This window comes from Dermacentor silvarum, chromosome 6 (assembly GCF_013339745.2).
Source record: "Dermacentor silvarum isolate Dsil-2018 chromosome 6, BIME_Dsil_1.4, whole genome shotgun sequence".
NCBI lineage: Eukaryota > Metazoa > Arthropoda > Arachnida > Ixodida > Ixodidae > Dermacentor > Dermacentor silvarum.
The window spans coordinates 32528398-32551556 of NC_051159.1; positions in this window are offsets into that span (position 1 = coordinate 32528398).

The window sequence follows — 23159 nt, forward strand, 5'->3', positions numbered from 1 at the left end:
CACCCGTTCCGTCCCCGTCGTCGTAGTAGTAGTGTGTAAACCAGTAGTGTGTAACCAGTCTGAGGAAAAATGAGAAAAAATGTGGTTGATCCCTCTTATATAGGAATCGGTTATAGAACACGAAAGTGAAACGTGTCTTCACAGAAGTAGTGTAATGTTTATTGCACATTGATATATAATGTCTATTGGTGTTTTGTGGCTAAAGCGCCCTTAGGCGTTGATGCACCCACGCTGACGCCTGGTGGCACGTCTCCTCCATCACGACTACCAACGTCGATGACCATGAGCAACCGTCGTGCATATGGAAGCTGCACTACGCTGCACACGCTAGCACAACGCGAAAGACGAAGCACGTAACTGACACACTAATACAACGCGCAAGACAAAGCACGTAACTGAATCGTCACGAGTCAAATCAGCGCGTACAGCGCGTCGTAATTGCAGCCTCCGCGATCAACTTCAGAAACATTTTCAGAGCTAATTGCGGAGGCCACGCTCCGCTGTGCTGAGTACGGTGAACGCCACCTAGGTGGCGTTGGTAGTGCTTCTTGATGCCAGCGTCCCTTCGAATGCTGGCATCGAGGCGTCGTAGTGCTGAGACCACCGAAGCGTTCACTGTCGGTGCGCGTTAAGGCCGGAATACATGGAGCGAATAACCGGCGTCCGAGCGAAGAACTTCGTCGGGCGGCGACGTCCGACGGCCGGCGTCAAGAAATTTGCCGTCCGCAGCCGATCTGCCTGTCCAAACATTTTCGTCGGGCGAACGCCGCCGCCGGAAGCGTCTAGCGCGCAGCGGTGGACGACAGCCAATCAGGAGGCACTAGTTCCGGTCGCAATGCATGCTGGTGTTTCGCGCGCGCGCGCCTTTTCGCGTCGTCTGCAATCGCGTTGGTGTTGCCGTGTCTGCATGTCTCTGCACCGATTGAGTAGTTCCTAGTATGATCTCTCAGGAATCGCGTTGTATTTGTACATCCCATATCCGCTGATCTGCGAGGAAACAGACAAGCAGTGCAAGCTCTCTACAACAACCTTCAACAGAAATCTTCTGATCTCAGAGGCCACATGCTGTCGTCATGCCTATCTCCCGACTTCCCCGATAGATGGCGTTGGCATCGGATATTTCTTTCGCTAGGCTTAGACGCGTTCGAAACGAGAAGCGATCTCGAAAACTACTCAAGGTTATCCATAATACTCTGTCGTCGAAGCGGCCTGAGACTAAGCGAAAGCCGTTTACGCAGTCATTTGCTTCCAACTAAGTGAATTCTACAAGGACAACGCCAAATTCAGTTCGAAGCGGGCGGCCGGGACCGCCGCCAACACGGCGGCCAACGCGCGGCGGCGTTCGCCGCATGTATTGCAACACAGCAAACATCCTGCGTCGTGTCGCCGCGTCGTTACTTGACGCGTGAAGTTCGTCGAGAAAGTTCGCTCCATGTATCCCGGGCTTTAGTGTCATAATGCAGTACTTCTCTTTTCTGCTCGTAGGCGGCGGCACCGCCCCGAGCAAGAGCGCGGGTACACGGAGGAGTGTTAGATATATAAGGCGCGTCTGTGTAGCTCTCTGCGAATGCGTTGTGGCGCAATGGGTTAAACGCTCGGCGATCTATCGTCGCGGACCGAGAGGTCGTGGGTTCGATTCCCAAATTTTGCATGTTTGTGGAACTTTTTCTTCTGGTTCTTTCTTTGTATTATGTTCTATGACGTATTTCCGTGACGGAAATACGTCAGTGAAGTCTTGGTGGACCCCGGAATAAAACACTTTCGTGTTAAAAAAAATCCGAAGTTGTGTCCGTAGCGCGGAATCGAACCAGGGACCCCTCGCTCCGAGCGCGCGGCGTTAGCCCACTACGCCACGAAGCGGACATGGACACACGCACCGCGATGGCAATAAATACCCAACATTAACGAAAGGCCGCGTTTCTAGCGCGTTTCTAACGCGTTTGTGCTAGCGCGTTACGGCCCGTGTAAGAAGCTGGTGTAAGACGCTGTGGCCTCTCAGCCTTACCTTCAACGCGTTTCGAACGCGCTGCCCAAAGCGGTGGCAAGTCAAGTTCAAGTAGTGGTTTCTTGAGGGAAAGGGAAAGGTTGGCGCTATTCTCTGCAGCCCTTGAGGGAGCACGGCTCAGCGCCAAGTCGATGATGATAAGTGGTTCTTGAGGGAAAGGGAAAGGTTGGCGCTATCTTCTGCAGCCCTTGAGGGAGCACGGCTCAGCGCCAAGCAAGTCGAGGAGCGTTTATGAATACGGGGGGTATACTCTCTCAGCAGTCATGTGATGGCGTCGGCAAACGCGGTGCACGTTCCGGCATGTGTAAATGGCTGCGTAAGACGCTGTGGCCGCTCCCCCTTACTAGAGAGTACTGCACGTTTCTAACGCGTTGTGCTAGCGTCCCCTTAAGCGGGAGAGCCGATGATTCCCTCCGGAGCTTCGCCCACTCATCATCATTCACCCTGTGGATATGCTGTGATTTTTTTTAGCGTTACATCGCCGGCGCAGGCTAGCGTGCACAAGCTTCGCTTGAAAAATACGATGTCTGTGATACACGAATGAAATCACTCATTATCGGCAACTGTCGTCTTGAGCAATTCAAAGTATGTTTGCTGCGAAAACGCTGCACCTCCGAACCGTCACCCACTGCCTCCTGGCTTACCGCGTGCCGGACGCATGCTTCTTTTCCGGCTACAGTCTGGCTTTGCCCTCACGCCAGACGTGCTAGAAAAGGGTCGTACTTACGCAAGATGTTGGGCCGAGGACAAGTCAGTTAGATGCTTACGCTGACGACCACTTTGGCCCCTAACTGTATCCACACCTACTCGCACTGCAAAGAGCCCGTACACCTACCACCTAAAACCTGATGTGAAAAGTCCGGCCGACGGAGCGGGGCGCAGAAAACACCACTGGCAGAAAGAATGAATAAAAGAAAATTTATTTTTCTGCTGAATGCCGGCATGAGTTCCCTCTGTTCAGGGGACCCCTATCCGGCAGAGAGAGAGACCGAGCCACGAGGAATGAATCCCCTGGGTGGCGGCCTAGAGGACCATCACGCAGCCCTGGATTCTATCCTGGCTTTTGCGAGGGAGTTCGGGCTATTACACTAGTTGTAGACACTGCTTCTCGCATAGCGCCCTCCACACCAAGCGCGCTTTCTCCCCTTTCCCATTCTTCGTGTTAGGCCAAAGAGCCATCCCACCAAGTAAAACAGTTATTCACTCAACCAACTGTAACGATAAGTCATTAACACCCATTTATTACAAACTTGCAAAGTATATAACAAGCAAGAAAAATGCGCTAGATCGAATCAAGAAATGTGCAGTTGAATCGTCGAAATTGAACTTGAACATGTACCATGTGACTTCCCGCCTGCGCGCCGCAACATTAGTGCCTTCGAACTTTCTTCGAACTTTCTTCGAAACTTTCTTCGAACGAGTGATCAATGCTACATGCAAACTTAACATAATGAATTCCCTGCAAGAGAAATTGTGATTATGATGCGACAGCCATGACCGTCATCTTGGGTGCACCGACATGCGCCACGATACCCTCCTCGCCGACGTAGTGTGCCAACAGCACAAGACATCAGACTTGTGCGACCCTACATAATCACAGTCCAATTTCAAGTGAATCTGCCTTTTTTTGTCTCTTTTTTTTTTCGAGAAGTTGCACCGAGAGCTTCAGTTGCTTGTAATTACCCCCCCCCCCCAACCCAAACTAAAACGTTGCCCGCATATTTGTCACACGTTTGAAGCATTGCTCGCATCTCACGCTTTTAACAATTTTATTGGGAATTTTTAGCAAAGGCTTTAATTTGACATCACATATTTATATTTGGATGCACATCGACACTAAAATCTCCCCTTTATAATAAATTTTGATATCGCTGGCGGTTTTCTTTGTCGCAGGACAGTGGCACTAAATTCAGCGCCACTCGTAAAACGCACTTGTCACGCTCCAGAGAGCTTGGTTCCTAAATTACTGAAACAACCACAGTTCATTTGAAGATTTTGAATTTTTCCTACACATTAATCATTATTTATTTATTTAAAAATATCTTACAGGCCCAAAGGGCATTGAGTAAGGGGGGTTTACTTAATACAATGAAAGCACAAGCAAACTAGTATGGAACAGGGTTACAATGCAAGTGAACATCAAAACGCAACGCAACAGAGTAAATTGCAAAATGCAAAACAAGTCTCCAACGCAAGTGAAGAAAAAAAATGCAGCACAACAGAATACGTTTCCGAAATATGCAGTAAAAGAGCCTTTGAGTGCAAGTGAAGAAGAAACAAAAAACAAACAAGAACGCAACACATTAGCAAAATAAACAAAAGACTTTAAATGACGAGACCACGTTACAGCACCTATTTAACAAAAAATATGTACCTCAAGCTTGTGGCGAAATGTGTTCAGGATATTATCAGAGGCGATATCATCGGGAAGATCATTCCACATGCGGGTGGCTTGTAGAAGTGCGGATGTGTTAAAAGCGTTCGTATTGCCAAAGATGCGCCTGAAGCTGAGGTGATTATGTAGCCTGCGTGACGTGAAAAGGGGGCGTTCAAGGTGTAACGAGGCTATTTTAATGCTGTAGACGTCCTTGTGAAACAGGCATGGGAGAGAAATTTGACGGCGAATGGCCAATGGTTTAAGGGAATGATCAAGTTTAACTTGAGTCACACTTGAATGATTGTCATAGTTCCTTGAAATGTAACGGGCGGCTCTGTCCTGAACTGCTTCAAGCATGTTAATTTGACAATGAGCGGAAGGGGACCAAACAGATGAGGCATACTCAAGTTGTGGGCGGACGAAAGTTAGATACGATAATTTGCGAACGTTTGAGTGAAATGACGGAGCTTACGTCGTAAATACCCTGAAGTTTTTGAGGCTTTCGCGCACGCAGCAGTGATGTGTTCAAACCAGGAGAGGCCTGGTGCAAGGTAAACGCCAAGATATTTATAGCATGATGCCCGCGAAAGCATGTCTCCCGGTATGTGGTAGGAAAAAATGGAAACGTCACGCTTAGGTCTGAAAGAAATAATTTTACATCTGTTAGTATTTAGGGTCATGAGCCAGGTGCTACACCAGATAGAGATAGTGTTGAGATCATCTTGAAGGATCGGGTGGTCGTCGGGACTGTTGATTGCTCTGTATAACATGCAGTCGTCAGCAAAGATTCTAATACTTGATAATATGTTATTATTTGGCAGGTTATTTATATAGATCAGGAAAAGAAGCGGGCCTAGAACGCTGCCCTGTCGAACGCCAGAAAAGACGTAGGAAGAGTGATAGGAAGTATTATTAACACTCGTGAACTGCTTGCGAAGTGAAAGGAAATTCCGAAGCCATGATAAAGTGAGAGAATCTAATCGAAGGGCAGATAATTTAGAAATGAGGTGGCAATGGGCGACACGATCGAAAGCTTTGGCAAAATTAAGAAATATGGAATCTGTCTGTAGGCCATTGTTCATGTTGGAATGAAGGTCGGTGGTCAATTACACTAGCTGCGTTTCGCATGACATGCCCTTCCTGAATCCGTGCTGGTTTGGAAAGAAGAATTTTTAAGTCTCCAGGTGATTGTAGACGTGGAAGGCGATTATATGCTCATGAAGTTTGCAGCAGATGCATGTGAGTGATATCGGACGGTAGTTTTCAGGTAAATTCTTATTTCCGGATTTAAAATCGATATTAGCAATTTTCCAGTCATCTGGCAGTTGTCCAGATGACAGTGACTGTCGAAAGATGTGGTATAAATATTGTGCTCGATATAAAAACGGTATTTTTTTAGCATTCTGGAGTTAATATCATCGATACCTGGCTGATGAAGATGCCTTAAGCTGCCTAATTTGACATGCGATAGCAATCCACCGTGATTTCAATAGGCTGCATGTACTGGTAGTTGTGCTCGGGGACATATGGCACGTCGGAATGATCTTCCGAGTGAATACAGATGAGAAAAACATAATAATGTAGACGAGCACTCGGAATCTGAGAGAGGAAGGTGCTTATCATCCAGTAATGATAACTGGTTTGTGCCTTGGCCAGGGGATATTATCTCTCCCTTACTATCAGCAGATACATACCAGAGGCCTCGTTTAGTTCACCGAAAAGATGCGGGAAACCTACTCTGTAGTTCGTGGAAAGCATAAAAAAACTTTCAATAGCAGGGTTCAATAACAATTTGCAGAGCTCGAAATTAATTCAGTAATGTTAAGTTGAAACACACATTAAGGTTAACAAGGCCCCATTTTTGTATTAGCCGTGCGAACAGCACGTGATACCGCGTGTTCCCACTACGTCATTGCCCGACAGGGCGGCGCCAAGTCTCCGCGCTTCAGGCCAGACGGGTAGAGATTTCTGACCCATTTTACTCCTCTACGGGAATTGAATGGCCTTGTATATTTTTGCTACCCATCATCTCAACTCGGCAGCAAGTTCGACCATCATCTCGGTGAGCTTACAATACTAGTTCTCGATATTGCTATGTGAAGGCTTAGCATATGGTAACACACAGGCGAAAACACTGAACGTGCAATTGCGTCGACTAGTTATCTTCAACCACGTAGCACCCGTATACTCATACACTTCTTCTTTCTGATTACTTTGTTTCTCTAATACTCGTTAACCTCAACTTGGCTCCGCTGGGAGAAGCCCGTTTCTCCGATCGCCTTTGTTTTGTTTGCGACCGCCGACAACCTTATGCTCCCATTGAGTTCCCGGCACCATCGTGAAGGGTAGACGTGCGGGGCAGTACAGGACGTTCATAGAAAGTTTGTGCGCCGCGTGGGCTCTGCTGCTGGCCGTGTCTGCTGTTCGTCCGTATTTCACACTAATTCTAACCGTTAAGCGCAGGCTGATAGGAATGTGTATAGGGCACACGTCGGTAGTTCGTTGTTCACACATGAGCGACAGCGCCGTCGTGAGTTGCGCGCCACTCGCCTGTGTAGGCGACAGCAATCGCGTTTTCTTGAGCACAGGATATGCCGGCAGCGGTGGCTGCGACCGGCTGACCCGATTTTGCGAGGCTACTTCGGCAACGCTAGGTGACGGCACTAAATTGCTACAACCAGTGCATAAGATATCGCAGCATGCCGCACTTCTTTGCGTGCGTGCGTGCGCGTGTGTATGTGTGGTGTGCTGTGTGTTTGTGTGTGGTATGGTGTGTGTGTGTGTGTGTGTGTGTGGTGGTGCGTGGGCGTGCGTGCGTGCGCGCGTGTGTGTGTGTGTGTGTGCGTGTGTGTGTGTGTGTGGTGTGTGTGTGTGTGTGTGGTGTGTGTGTGTGTGTGTGTGTGTGGTGTGTGTGTGGGTGTGTGTGTGTGTGTGTGTGTGCGTGTGTGTGCGCTGTGTGTGGCGTGTGTGTGCGTGTGCGTGTGCGTGTGGTGTGTGTGTGTGTGTGATTTTGCTCTATGGCACCAGAATGGTGTTAGGACTGGACAAAAGTTGCAGGACTTGCAGTCAAGGCCCCTTCCTGTCTCTGCTTTCTGATTGTAGTAGTCAACGACGCCATAGCAACGCTATAGAGCGGGAACAGATAAACCCCCTGAATACAAAAATAGAGGACGCTTAAGCTTCGCCTTTAAGAGCTACAACGCGATAGCGTATCGGAACCCATTCACATCGCATCGTTCGCATCCGGCAAGTAGGCTTCATTCACTGCAACACAGAACGTGGTAAAGGCAGCTTACAAACACCAAGCTTACACCGATCCCCTTAAGTGGGCTTCACTTTTAAACAGAAAGCATGCTGGGAATACGTTTTTTTCAGGGGCAATATAATGGTCCTATATTAAAATGTGAAGGCCCTAGAACTTTTTTATTATTTTAATAATTATTGAGATTGCCTCGACGCGCGCGCGTGTCCAAAATGCATTAGCAGGTGAAGTCCCAATTTGACCTGCCGTAGGGAGCCTACATGCAACAGCGCTTGCATGTAGGCTCCCTAACCTGCCGGGATGCGAGCGCCATCTGGATATTATTTTCGCAAGTAAAGTACCCGAGCGCGCGGCTGTGGGTCTGGTAGAAATGCTAGAAAATAGGTTGTGTTTGGGTTTCCTCGTAGTAGACTTGTTTTCTTGTATATTCAAATTACAATCCGACGCCGAATGGTAAAGTCGTACTTTACCATTTTCTGGCAGATTTTCTGTGAGAAATTCAATTTTTCTTCACCAAAACCTTGCAACCACCTGGAGGATTGGGGATGATTTTCCCCGCCACGGACGCCGACATCGCACGCCGACGCCGGCGCCGGCGGGTAGCGACATTTAAGGTAGCGACAATAAAGGTAGCGACATTCCTGCTCGCCCGGCTTCTCTTCTCTGTGTCTCCTCGCCACTCACCCTTTCTTTCGTCGCTCGGCCTCGCAGTTTGTCCGTTCGCTCCGGTGACCGCCGGTTTCGCCCACAGAGTTACGCGACGTGAAACATTGATGGAACGCTATGAAACTGGCAGAATCAGATGATTTTGTGCTTTTTCGGCAGAGTAACTGTGCACTTGTTCTGCCGCTTCGGGTTGGCTGTCTGCTTCCCATTAGTAACGTTTGAGGCTAGTTCGCAGACAAAGTCCCTTTTAGTGTTGAATTCTAGCACAAACATCAGAGCTCTTTGTCTGGCCAATAATGTATACGTAATGTACACGATGTTCATATCGTGTACATTACACCATTACGCCAGAACTTTATTTGAGTGTTATGTCGTCCACGAACAGTGTACCTGTAGGCAAAAACACAGTTGCGGCTTGCACAGATCAAGCCGCTTCGCGATTTATTTCTATTGCATTGATCATATTCTTTATTTGGCTACCTAGAGACACTTGCCCGACGTGAAAGAGCTGCGGTTGCTCGACTTCTTGGAACCTGCGAAAAATACAGAAATCGGGACACAATACAAACACGAGCGCAGACTATCAAAAGGTATTTAGTAGGAAGACACTTGAATATACAAACACAAGGTGCGCGAACGCGAAGTCAAGCTTTCGCAAAAAGAAACTGATCACTGTTGATCGCGATCAAGAAATCCGATCCAGACCGGTCCCGATCGCGATCAGAAGTGTACGTGTTACACCGGTATTTGTAGCAGCGACCACTGTTGATAGCGATCAAGAATTCCGATCCGGACCGGCCCGATCGCGATCAGAAGTGTACCTGTTACACCGTTATTTGTAGCAGCGACCACTGTTGATCCCGATCCATTAACCGATCCGAACCGGCCCCGATCGCGATCAGAAGTGTACATGTGACACCTGTATCGAGAAAGCAAGCCTCGCACAAGTCTACCCATGGCTAAGATTAACCATGCCTGAGTTCCGTAGACCTTGAACAAAGAAAAAAGCTCGATTCGTACAATTTTTCACCTTCAGCACACTTAAAAGCAATTCCTGACATAAAAACAAAAACAATAACAGAGTTCTTCAATGACGCGGGAAGCCAGTAAACGTACCCAAAACATGTCAAAGCCCTTGCGAATGCCTCGCCGCAGCAACTCGATGGCCAACTGTCATAGTGGCGACTGCACCGAGACGCGGAAAAAATAAAAAATAGAGAAAATGGCGCGAAAAGTACCACATGATGGCGCTCAGCCAATTGGGAGAAGCAGACCTTCTCTCCTGCCGCCTCTCAAGATCCTCGCCGCCGCTGCGGAGGCAAGATAAAATAATGCACGCCAGTGCCAGGTGTGTCGCATCTTCCTTTTTGTGGTCCGTCTTAGGTGTTTGCGCTGTAAGCTTAAGTTCAGAATTTTGTACCACTATAGGCCCAAATGAAGTTTACTAAAATAATTGTCGCTACCTTTTTAACAGCGGAGCTTTTTAAGCCGCCGTAAATGTGTGCCGCCTGCCACTGCGTTGCCTAGCAACCACCTCGCGGAGCGTCTCGCGCTATGCTCGGGAGAGGAGAAAGAGAAAATGAGATTGAGAGAGAGAGAAACAAATTGTAGCAGCACCAACAAGGCAACGCGAAGAGGTGCGCCGACGCCATCCGCGCTTCTCCGTTTCCCGCATTAGCGCCGAACACTCGCGGTGTCCGTGACTCCAGCTGGTGCCTCTAGCGGCGGCTCGGCCGAGCTTCCACCAGCTGCGCGCTACTGGCGCATGCGCCGTGACGTCATTCTGGCGTGTCGCCTGCTGCCCGCCGCCCGTACACTGTGCATAGCTTTCGCCCCACACTTCCCCTACGTGTGCTCGGACTGCAAGTTCTTCGCGAGGCGTTCCCCTATGCCACGGACCACGAGGAAATGCATATACACCTCACATAACTTAGCATCACTTGGCATTACTTCGCATAATTTAGCGTCACTTCATATAGCCAGGACCACCCACGAACCGTGTGGTGATAGCGCCTATGCGCGTCAAGTGTCCGCGTTATCTGGCGCTGTCGCCCACAATTGTGTAATGTTGCTTGTACGTGACGTCATTGGTCACATGAGTGTCTGCTATATATGTATGCTGGTTGCATGGAATAAAGGTTGGACGTTATCTCGCGCGCATCGGAAGCGGCTCAGTCTCTTTCTCTGCTCCTGCGGCCAGCCCGGATGCGCATGGCCTTTCGCTAGGCCGCAACACGGCATGGTGTCAGAAGTGGCCGTCTTCTGATATTCGAGGCGCGTTGCACCAGTCTTCGTCAAGCGGCGCCATGTCAGAAGACAAAGAAGTAAGCCAGTTCACGGCATGTTCGCTGTTCCAGCTCCGCCAACGTTTGACTTCGACCGGACGTCTGAATGGCCTTCCTGGATCCAACTATTCGACGACTACCGCTTTGCCTCTGGCTTAAATGAGCGAAGTGAAGAAGCGCAAGTCCGGACTCTACTCTACACAATGGGCAAGCAAGCGAGAGAGATCTTTTCGACCTTCGCACTATCTGAACAACAGCAGAAGCAGTATGAAGTCGTCAGAAAAAGTTCGACGATCCACTTCGTGGCCGCACGGAACCTCATTTACGAGAGCGCATGTTTTCACCGACGCATACAACAACCTGGAGAGTCAGTCGACCAATTCATCACCGCGTTGCACACACAGGCGGACCAGTGCTGACTACAAGGAAAAGGAACGCATGATCCGCGACCGGTTTGTAGTCGGCCTCAGCGATGCCAAGCTCTCGGAGTCTCTGCAAATGGATGCAAATTTGACACTCGCCAGCGCTTTGGCAAAAGCTCGCTTGAAGGAGACCGTCCAACGACAGCAGCAACAGCTGCGAGAAACCAGCGACGAACCTTCGGCAGCGCCAGCCAGCAACCTGGACGCGATCAACAAACAACGGCAGCCCCGGAAGAATTCTTCAGGACAGCGTTCCGGCACTCGTCAAGGACCACTGCACCTGTCACACAAGGTCAACGCACCAGACCACAGTCCTACCGACCTCTCACCCCCAGTTCATGCCCCAACTGCGGTCAAGGAGAGCACCCGAGGACCTCCTGCCCGGCACGAGCTGCGAAATGCAACTACTGCGGTTGTTCCGGACATTTCGCAGTGGTGTGTCGGAAAAAGGCTGCATGCGAGCGAAAGAAGGTACAGCTTTCTTCTCTCCATGTGGACAAGGGGGCGTATTTCGTAGGCGCGGTAAATGGGGAGCACTCTAATTCTCGGTATGCTCAAGTTGTTATTAACGGCACTCCGGTGTTCGCTAAACTTGATTCGGGTGCAGAAGTGTCCGTTGTACCCTCAACGTTTCCGGGATTGCCTACCAAATTAGAGAACTGCGACATAACCTTAACTGGCCCTGCGAATGAGCCACTGCATGTTCTCGGAAAGTTTCTTGCCACTATCCAGTGGAAACAACGCATTGTCCGACAAACGGTGTACGTGGTCTCGCCCTTGCGCTCGATACTTTTGGGTCTCCCGGCGCTCGAAGCCCTTGAACTGATCAAGTTCGCTGACTCGGTCAGTAGCGCGACAGCCATCGAAGCTTCCTACCCTCAGCTTTTCGGTAGTCTGGGAGCTATGAAAGGGGAATACAATATCAGACTGAAGCCGAACTCTGTACCCTTTGCTATTCAGGTTGCTCGTCGCATTGCCTTACCCCTGCGGGACCGAGTTAAGGAGGAGCTCGAGCGTATGGAGCGAGACGACGTAATCCGCAAAGTAGACGAACCAACAGAATGGTGCGCGGGTATCGTACCAGTACTCAAACCTTCTGGAGACGTTCGTATTTGCGTGGACTTGACGCAACTAAATAAAAGTGTACTTCGCGAGCGCTATGTTATGCCAACTGTTGAAGATAGCCTTGGTCTGTTAAGTGGGGCATCAGTTTTTTCGAAGCTGGACGCTAATTCTGGATTTATCAGATCAAGTTGTCGCCGGAAAGCCAGTTGTTAACTACCTTCATTACGCCATTTGGGCGATACTGTTTTCAGAGGCTACCGTTTGGAATAACGTCAGCACCTGAGTTTTTTCAAAAGAAAATGTCGCAGATTCTGGAAGGAATCCCAGGCGTGGTAAACATGATGGATGATGTGCTCATTTATGGCTGCGACCAAGCTCAACATGATGAGCGTCTGCGTCTTACTTTAGACCGTCTCATGAGTGCTGGCGTTACGCTAAACAAAGAAAAGTGTTGTTTTGGAGTAACCGAGATCAATTTTCTTGGTTGTGTTCTAAGTCGTGACGGAATCAGGCCGGACCCTGAAAAGGTCCGGGCCATCAAAGAACTGCCGACGCCAAATAACGTGTCTGACGTTCGACGGCTGCTCGGTATGACTAATCATCTGGCAAGATTCATACCAGATTTGGCTTCAAAAACGGCGCCGTTACGTCACTTGCTTTTGAAGAGTTCTGAATGGACGTGGGGACCAGCCCAAGAGCAAGCGCTGTCGTACGTTAGAGACGTTATCGGTTCGGCGCGCGTCATGGCCAACTATGATGCAAAGTACCCTACGATTCTTTCCGCCGATGCGTCATCATTCGGTTTAGGGGCGGTACTGATGCAAGTTCAACCAAACAACGAAAAACGACCCGTTGCCTTTGCATCGCGCTCGTTGACGCCTGCCGAAACCCGATATTCCCAGATTGAAAAAGAGGCACTAGCAATGACGTGGGCGGCTGAACGATTCGAAGGGTACATCAAAGGTCTTGAAATTGTGTGTGAAACCGACCATAAACCTCTTGTAACCTTGCTGGGAAAATCTCCTTTAGATGTTTTACCACCTCGCATTCAGCGTTTTCGCATGAGGCTCATGCGGTTCAGCTATGAAGTTGTACATGTCCCGGGCAAGAGCCTAGTTACTGCAGATGTGTTGTCGCGGGCCCCGATTCGGGGAAAAGAAAGTGATAATGCACTGTCTGTTAGTGACGTCAGCAAGCACGTTTCAGGGTGCCTGTCAAACGCGGTCGAGGCCAGCCTCTTCGAGAGAGTGAAAGCAGAACAAGCCGCTGACGAAGTTTGTCAAGCACTCGTAAAATTCAGTCGGAAAGGGTGGCCAAAATTCTCATCTCTTCCGATGGTCTTGCGTCCATATTGGCAGGAAAGAGCCACGCTTACAGTTGCTGAAGGCGTGCTACTTAAAGGTGTGAGGTTGGTCATTCCTCAAAAATTGCGCTCAGAGGTCTTGATACGCTTGCACGAGAGTCACCTGGGAATCGAAAAATGCAGAGCTCGAGCAAAAGTGTCGGTATGGTGGCCAGGGTTGAGTTGCCAGCTGAAAGCTTTGGTTACCGATTGCCGTGTATGCGCCGAGCACAGACACCAAAAGTCAGAACCAATGATCCCGACAACCACTCCACAGCGTCCTTGGCAAAAACTAGGCGCTGATCTCTGCCATATTCAAGGAAAATGGTATTTGGTAGTCGTGGATTATTTTTCTAGGTACCCAGAGATTGCTTTGTTATCATCTACAACGTGTGCCACTGTCATTACGCACCTTAAAAGTTTCTTTGCAAGACATGGCATACCAGAAGTTGTTATGTCTGATAACGGAGCGCAATTTGTGTCACAGGAATACAAGTTGTTTGCTCGCAACTACGGTTTTCGCGCTGTGACGTCTAGCCCCAGGTACCCCCAGGCTAATGGTGAAGTGGAGAGGATGGTCCAGACAATTAAAGGTCTCATTACAAAAGCGAAGGACCCATATCTTTCTCTCCTAGCGTACAGGGACACTCCGGGGCTACTTGGGAAAAGCCCTGCAGAACTTCTAATGGGCAGGCGGCTACGCACAACGGTGCCTGTCCGTCCCACCAGCCTTCGGCCTCAGACGGTGAACCTGAGGAAGTTCAGAAGCCATGATACGACTGCCCGACAGCGGCAGCGTAGGAACTTCAACCGTCGTCATAGGGCTACTTCGTTGCGACCACTCGAACCGGGCGCGGAAGTCTGGGTGACGGACTGCAAAGCAAAAGCGCGAGTCTTGCGACTTGCTGAGCGGCCGAGGTCTTATGTGGTTAGAACTTCCAATGGTGTAGTTCTAGAAAGAAACAGGAAATCCTTGGTTCGCTTTGTTTCACAGCCAAAACAAGGTGAGGATGACGGAGGTAGCTATGATTTTCCTCAGGCAAATGATAGTCGGGTAGAAACGGAACAGAAATCTAATCGCGTTACAGACAGCATGGCACCTGACGATCTATCTAGCCCTTCCTTGCCGGGAACTGACCTTCCTGAATACCGAACGCGATCTGGTCGTCTTGTTCGACAGCCGGACCGCTACGGGTTCAGCAATTGACTATATTGTTTCTTGCGCATTGTTTGTTTCTGCAAAGTGTTCTTCGCTGGCAGTGCTGCTAAGTTGGTTGCAACTGTCAGCGTATTATCAAAGAAGGGAGATGTGGTGATAGCGCCTATGCGCGTCAAGTGTCCGCGTTATCTGGCGCTGTCGCCCACAATTGTGAAATGTTGCTTGTACGTGACGTCATTGGTCACATGAGTGTCTGCTATATATGTATGCTGGTTGCATGGAATAAAGGTTGGACGTTATCTCGCGCGCATCGGAAGCGGCTCAGTCTCTTTCTCTGCTCCTGCGGCCAGCCCGGATGCGCATGGCCTTTCGCTAGGCCGCAACACGGCAGTTTGCTTTACAACATTTTGCTGCCGCTAGGTGGAGAACAAGTTCGTCCATGAAACACGGTCCACCATGTCAGCTCTTGACACACCCACTTGATCACAAGTACGCATACAGTTTTTTTTTTCTGAACACCAGTCTATCGAAAGTTTGGGTATGAGACTATTCCAGGATATTTACATTACTAGATAGATATAAACCTTGGCTTGACTATCTGCAACATCAAGGAATGCTTCATTACGCTGAGAAATGAGTGTAACACGAATACATAACAATTTTACACTTGTCCTCGATGCTGACATTGCCACATAATAGTAACACGGAGGAAGGATTAAAAACTGAAGACAGGCCCAAACTTCCCTTTGTGCGATGCCACACTGCTTTTTGGGAAACTCAAAAGAATTTGTTGTTAATACTTTGGGAATCCATTGCAATGAAAATAAGACGGATGTAAAGAATGCCATCAAATTCTGGGCAAAAGCAAGAAAACTACTGTGCAAAACATTTTTGAGCTCTTGCACATCGAGAAAGAAGGTATAGAGAGCATTAGCAATACTTCTGTATCTTTATTTGAGAGCTAGATTCGCTTTCTTTATTCGTGTGCTCTTCTGTGAACTCGCACGCATGCGCAATATGTTCGGTATATATTTCTTATTTCACAATTATTGCATTAGCGTAAGTACACAATTAGGACAGGGACATGAACAGTGAGAAACGAGGCTGAACAAGTAAATGTGTTCGTGTCCCCGTCATGGTGCACTTAAATAAAGCAAGATTCATGAAATTTCACCAACTAGCCCATTTGCACGCATGGTTGATTTTTGAAATTTTTATTTAGATGCTTATAAATCAATTGTGAGTGCAGTGTCCAAGCTCTTCTAACTTCTGTTCATTGTGGTAATCTCATTTGCGTTTAAGTGGCGTCCCAAACTGCTTATTAGTAAGCTTCTCTTCCTCCAATTTATTGCCACCAAACACACACTTTTCCCATGCTTCTTGACCATGATCCAACAGGATGTGCAGTGCTTCCTGCATAGGGTGCATTGTTTACACGGGCAAGTATGGCGCCTCAAATCGAAGCTTCTTTTAAGATGAAAGCTTGTGCAAGTTGATGATTCATGATCGAATAAGAACAATGTGGAGAAAAGCGCTACATGAACAAAAGGCACTTGCATGTGCATGACTTGCCCGTCAGTGCTATGCGTAAAGCCCGTCTTCTGCTTGTGTTATCTGTTAGCCTGTGCTGTTCTCATTCAATCATGAAACTTGCCTGCCAACATCTCTACACCAATCAATATGTGTTGATCATTCAGATAGCAATGGCAAACACCACTCAAGCCACCAGCTCCCTTGATAACAATGATGCCATTTCTATGTGCCCCTAAAATGAATCCTAAATTGGCATTAACTTTTATCATGCATTTCACATTACATTTGGGATTGCTGAGGCCTCTCTCCAGGTTTTTTTTTTCCACCATGTAATGTACAATATTTACCACATGCAAAGGTAATGCAGAACTGTAAAGTAAAGCCCACAGATGGCATTGGAGATAACAAAGTCTTTTGTGCCACTGCAATTAATGACAGACATATGTCTACGATAAGAACCAAATGATGACAGAGGTATTGTGCATGATAAAACACTGTGCAAAATATTTAAATTAACATACCGAATGGCTCCTTAAAGCCTGCAGCGGAATACACAAGATGAACACGCACAGTATACGAAAAAAGATTCCGGTGACTGATACACAGCACAGCAATAGGTGTGATAAATATAAGTACAGTCGGTATATAAAATCAGGTAACAGACGAAGGAATGTCTAAAAGAACCAAGCATACAATGAATGAAATATGCAAATGGAAAAGTTGTAGTGGTCCTCAGACACCTGCCATAAAACTCATCGGTCGGACATGAACACATTATGGCTAAAGAAAAATGACTAGGAAAAAAATATCTGAACTCCTGCCATCCAGGGTTAAGCTGTAGATCAGAATGACTTCTGCTGATAAATACAGCAATAATTATCCAAACCTGAGTGTGTCAGAAGGAATAGCAAGATTCCTAAGAACTAGCCGTTCTGCAACTGTGCAAGATGGCTGTCAATGTGAACATTTATGCATCATTGATTCTTGTGTCTACCTGCGCTTGGCTGTCAAGGTTCGAAAGAATGGCAATAAGTGTGTTTGTTCTATTACTGACAGATAGAACCACTGAAGCTGCCACACATAGGGGAACAGCAAGAGTGATGTCATTTGCATATCTTCACCATCTCTTGCGTTGTTGACACGTCTTAAAGCAGTACTGATGCATGTTTTCAATGTGCTATAAAACTTTACCACAGTCTTCTCGCACGTAAAAGGATGACACTTATCATATGTGAAGGTTGCTTAAAACTGATAAAGTATTTTAATTTGATACTATAGTTAATCTCAAAATGCCAGAAGTGGCGTCATTGACATTATCGTATTGTCATGACACGAGCAAAATTTGATGTCGGGACACCTGCATCTCCTGGATACAGAAACCAATACTGGTTTATAGAAGCAAGCTTTATCATAAACTTCTTGGGGTGTTCTGATGTGTCCCAGTATTTTTCTCGGACTTAGAGGGCTTAAACTTCAATGTATGCAAAGAAAAAAAAAAGCCATGTTGAAAATGCCACGTTGGCACTCTCTTGACCCCTTCTATGTGATGCTATTATCTTGAATTCTGCCCGAAAATGGCCACAATAATTTTAAAGATCTCAGATGCCAACATGTTTTACCTTCATAAAGAATAAATTTGCTTCTGTATGCACTGTCCTATGGTGTTTGCGCTGCCATCTACCAAAAGCATGACTCAGCACTGGGACAAAACTAGACCTGTCTGTGGCATTGCTAGAAATGCAAAGTACCACTGACAAGCTGAGCTCGTCCTTGGCCATTTTTACCAGAAGTGCTTGTACGAACACAGCTAGTCCAAGGCATGGAAGTGGCTACAGGACCTTTAAAACAGTTTGGTACACTTTGAGCCAATGAGTGTAAAAGAAGTGCCTGGTTGTGATTATCTACACTATGTGTATTTTCAAGAGCCAAAAACTCTACGATAACGGCATGTACTTCAACCTGCTTCTCTTGCTAACCTCCCCAAGGACTGCTTGATGACATTACAACTGAACCTTAATTTCTGCTGGTCACTAGAGACCTGGTTACAGCTCCGATGCAAGCGGACAAAGAGCATGCGGGATCATCGCAAGAAGGCATGTAAGCCCGTGTCACTGTGTCAATGAAGAAAGACCAGACAGCACTGCCAACACGTCAAGCTTTGACACATATTTTGAATCTTCCCATTGGCTTGCAGGCACACACAAAGACGAGGATAAGCTGTAGTGCAAGGATCTGACAGAACGCACAAAGCAATGTTTTATTGCTTCAAATGCCTCCTGCTCAGCTATTACTGCAAATTTTAAAGAAGGTGAAAAAAAAAAAAAATAGAGCTACGTTACTTGTACAGTGCCCTTGCACAGCAACTTTCAAACAAGCAGTTAAGCTCAATATGAGTTAGGACCTTTTTAAGAACCCAACGCTTTCACGTGCAATGGGAAGCATTCTTCACCTGCTATATGGCTGTAACAAGGCTATGGGATGCATTATTTCTGCCACAGGAATGTGTCGCCATCTTACAGAAACTACCAACAAAAAAACTGGATTTTTTACACTACCTAAGTACATAGGTTAAGATTTGGTCATGCACTTTAGCATTTGCATACTCTCACTTAAGTTGCACATACCAGTGAAGGTTGTGTGAAAACATCAAAGGAAATGGCTTTTTTTTTTACCAGAACTGTGGTTTACAAACTGTGGAGTGTGGGTGTGTTTCATAGCTCACTTCCTGTGCACGAAGTTTCTCTCACACAGTTGGAATGGCACATGAGAACGAAAAATTATGTTTGTAACCCTTATGTACAATAGACATGTACACATACTTAAATGCTCATCTTCGATAAACGCTTCATCCTTTGAGGGCGCATACAGCGCACCTATAGGCACAGCTCACATGTCTTTTACCAGGGGACTAAATATAATGATCAATACTGATGATCAACAATATAAAAATATTAAGCCTCATGTTATATAACCACCATGTATTCAGAACTTGTGTCGGACCAGTAGTCTGTTAGAAGCTAGTAGCTCAATGAGATTCACTGTGGTTCAAAAACAAATAAAAAGAAAACACCAATAAGGTGCTTTGATTGCCAATTCTTCATAAGTACTGTCAGAGGAAATTCAGCTTTTAAGGGCTCCTAATAACGATGATGAACAGGTGCACCTTTGAAGAGCAGATTGAAAATAAATGGGATGCAAAAATTTCTATTACCAAAATACACGTTAATTATGGTCGATTTACCATGAACTTTAGAACTTTAAGTTTAGATAACCCAAATTCTATATTACATATCTTTCTCCTTTGCACTTCTTAAAAACAATCTAGAGAAGTCGCTTATAAACCCGTACTGTACAAGAACTGTTAATGTTGCTAATTGCTCCCAGTGTAGCTATCATTTATTGTATACTTCGGTATTTATGGTTCGGAACCCTTAAATGATATTGCTGATCCGGTAGGATGTTTATGTGTATGATGTACACACCCACAGTTCAATGAACCTTGAACTGAGAATGCAGAAGCTGAGCATCTCAATGTATAGCAGTGAGGTTCCTCCAGCATGAAACATGGTGCCTATGCTACAGCCCACTATTCCACAATCTTAAGGCTTAACTAACACTAAAACAGAGGAACCAATTCAAGACAAATGCTTAAAGTATGACATAAGTAAGACATTAGGTCCACATTCAAGTGACAATGACTGAAAGAATGCATTTTGTGAGAATGTTTAAAAGTTCAGGCCTCTGCGGGTCACATGGTTAAGCTCATGTGGTAGGGTCACATCATGAATTTTGACTGCGTCTACTCTGGCCTTGTTAATTTTTTATTGGTAAGGATGGAGTAGTGTAATGTATTCTAACAGAAGCCAAAAGAGAACTTCGAAAATTTCGCAAAATTTTACAACGTCACAATGGCTCAAGTATGAGAAATTCTGAAAGAAATGCACTGAAATTTATAATGCCACACTGACGTACCAACCTGGGGTTTTTTGTGCGAAATTCAGTAAATGGAACTTTGGCCTTCATTGTCTGTTCTAATGATCAACCTCTTACCGTGAGATTAACGAACACAAGAGTTTTGAAAGAGTACCTAATGAGCCTAAAATGATTTAGTGTTTTCTTTAGGGTCTCTTTAAGCTCCAGCTATTATAAAATGAGAAAACAGTTGCCTCTCTGAATAATGACTTTGGCAAAATACGTGCACCCGAACTTCTTCAAACATGATTAACTTTCAGCTTGAGGTAATGAAATAGCTGCTGCTTATTGTTCACACGACATGACTCAGCAGTGCTGAACAAGTGCTGAACAAGTTCCTATGCCCAGCCATGCAGATGGATTTGCATACAAATTTGGAGGATGACCTCATGTACAGCAATATCCCGCACAATATTGGTAACGTCTTACCCACACTTTCACACTAACTGTCAGGCTTGCTAAGTTTACAGCGAAGCTATTAAGGGGAGTTTTGCTGTTGTTTTCGTGCCGTGAAGGCTGTCGTGCGGCAGCGTGCTTGGTATCACAACAGCCAGCAATGCAACGTGCGTCACAGTCTCAACATATACATTAAAATGTAATTATCAAGAGTTATAGAATAAAAGTTACCTTGTATATACCTCACTCTAATAGAAAATAGCTTCTTTGCATGTTTATGTTAGCTGATAATACAATATTAATACATAAAAGTATATGCGGTGAAGAATTGGTTACGCAGTGAAGCTTCAGTTTGCAGTAGCCTGTGCAACCAGACTCTACACACCTAAGCTGAGAATAGAGCTTTCTCGCAAAACTTGCCCCCGTGAGAACTTCTGTCTCAAACAGAAGCGAATAGTATAAAATTGCGCAGGCTTTATTAAAGATGTTGTTGGCAGTCAGTGCTCGTCCCGTGTTCTCCCTTGTCCGTCATTTTTTGGGGCTGTGTTAAAACGAATGATCCGTACCAACTAGCTCTAACCCAAACCCTTCTGAGAACTAAGAAGAAATTTGTGCCTCTAGAGAAAAGCAGCTTTGCGCGAAAACATTGCGCTTGCTTTGTTTTAGGACAAACCGCCACAGCGATGCAACAAGTCATGGCTGGCTGTCAAGCTGAACTGGATCAACAACGAAAGAAAGCAAAATCACTTCAGAAGCTCCAACAGGACATCCTCAGAGCAGCTGTACTTCTGAAGGGCAACTTTGTGTGGAAACGCAGCACTTGCATTTGTTTTTGTAAAGACAGGTGCAGGCATGTGACAAGCCATGGCATGGTGTCAAGACGTGTCCCTCCTAGAGCTATGTTAAGAGAACTGTGCCAAATGAAAGATCACCAAATACAGACTCAAGGATTCCGTCCCCTTCTGCCCAAGCGACAAATTGTAATCAACTCAACAGCAGCAAGAAACTACACAGGTAACCCATATCGGTTTTTTGGAAAGCCTGTGTAGGTAGGGTGGATGACAATTTTTCCCTTTCATGAATCTTCCTACACCTTGCAGATTTCCACAGAACTGATTTGCCATGCTCCCTGAGCAAGAAAGAATGCCTGAAATGTCAGCAACATCTGTGGACATGCTCAAAATGCTCAAAGCCAGTGCTAGTAGTTTAATACCAATGGTAGCATGGAGGAAGGGGCCTATGGCCTGGAACAGTGCATGCTCTTTGCAAGGAGTGATAACCGGATGATATGGCACTCACTCAAACGGTTGAAGAGTGACTGGTTGGCTGTGACTGGTTGGCTGTGACTTCAGTGAGCTGACATTCAGGAGATGCTCGTGCTATCATATATGACTGGTTGGCATTTGCAAATAAAATTTTAGTCATTTCATGTGTGTTATGAATTCATTTCCATTATGGTTAACAAGAAAATGTGGTAATGCAAGTAACCAGGTGTCTAAACTGGTCTTTCAACTGCTGCACTTTAAAACAACAGGGTTCTCCGGCGCGTGTAAGTTGAGATGACTGAAAAGAACAGTAACCGATGCCACACTTTTGCACTTACAGAAGGCAGCATCTGCAACTATTGGATTTGTGACATTGCAAATTACAGATGGCAATGAACTGCATGGTCAATTCATCTCTGCACACTCCCGCAGCACTCGCCCTGTATTAGCGCATGCAATAAAAACGGGGCTATAATCTGGAATGACTGCTTTCAGTACTCTTGCTTTAGTGAAACACAACACCGGCACAACAATTTGTATATGAGGCATTAGATAACCGGACTGCCTTGCGAAAGCATTCAAGCAAAAACCTTACAATAAAAAAAAAAGTGCTTGTCACACTGCAGCTATAATGTTGTGCATCAAAAAACACAATAACATTGTTAGTTGAATCATCGCGTTGCTGGTGTATGCTGCAGAATGCAAGGTGCATTTGACTGAGAACACAAAGCTTCTTTTTTCTCTCTGAACTTGAAAGTGGGATCATAACTCCCTTACCAAGTCACACAATCCACACTAGTGGTATCTGATGGCGCTCTCAAAAATGAGGCCAAGGGGGGAGCATGTATATGTGGTTTGCTAATAAAGGAAGCTTTATATTACACTCTACACACACATACAAACCAAAACAGAACAATGCACATGACAAACAGGAAGTGTGCCCACATACTGAAAAATACAATGTTTGCATTCACTTTCACTGATTCAGATAACTTGAAAATGATGAAAGAAATGAACTCAAAAAGCAGGCTGGCGAGCTCCTCTCATCGCAGTAAATTTTGGTTTATTTTGCCTCTTGGAATGTCTGTAGTGCTCTCCAATTGCTTTTTGTGCATTTTTGCTTTAGGTGTTTCAGTTTTCACAAGCAGCTATTTCATGCATTCATTCTACTCAGAGACATTTGCTCAGCAGCTTCGGCCGGTGACCTCAGAGGGCCCACACTTCATGAATTTGATGTATAGCATTTCTTTGGTGAGTGTGAGCTCAACTGCTGTCATCATCAAAGTCTATAGCCTACAGTAGTGTTATAAACGATAATGTTAACCAATTCCTGAGACGCTGTTGTAACCTTCTTGAGCAGAGTGAGCCGTCTAAGAACATGCAAGCATGCACGCATGTTCTCAACATCGC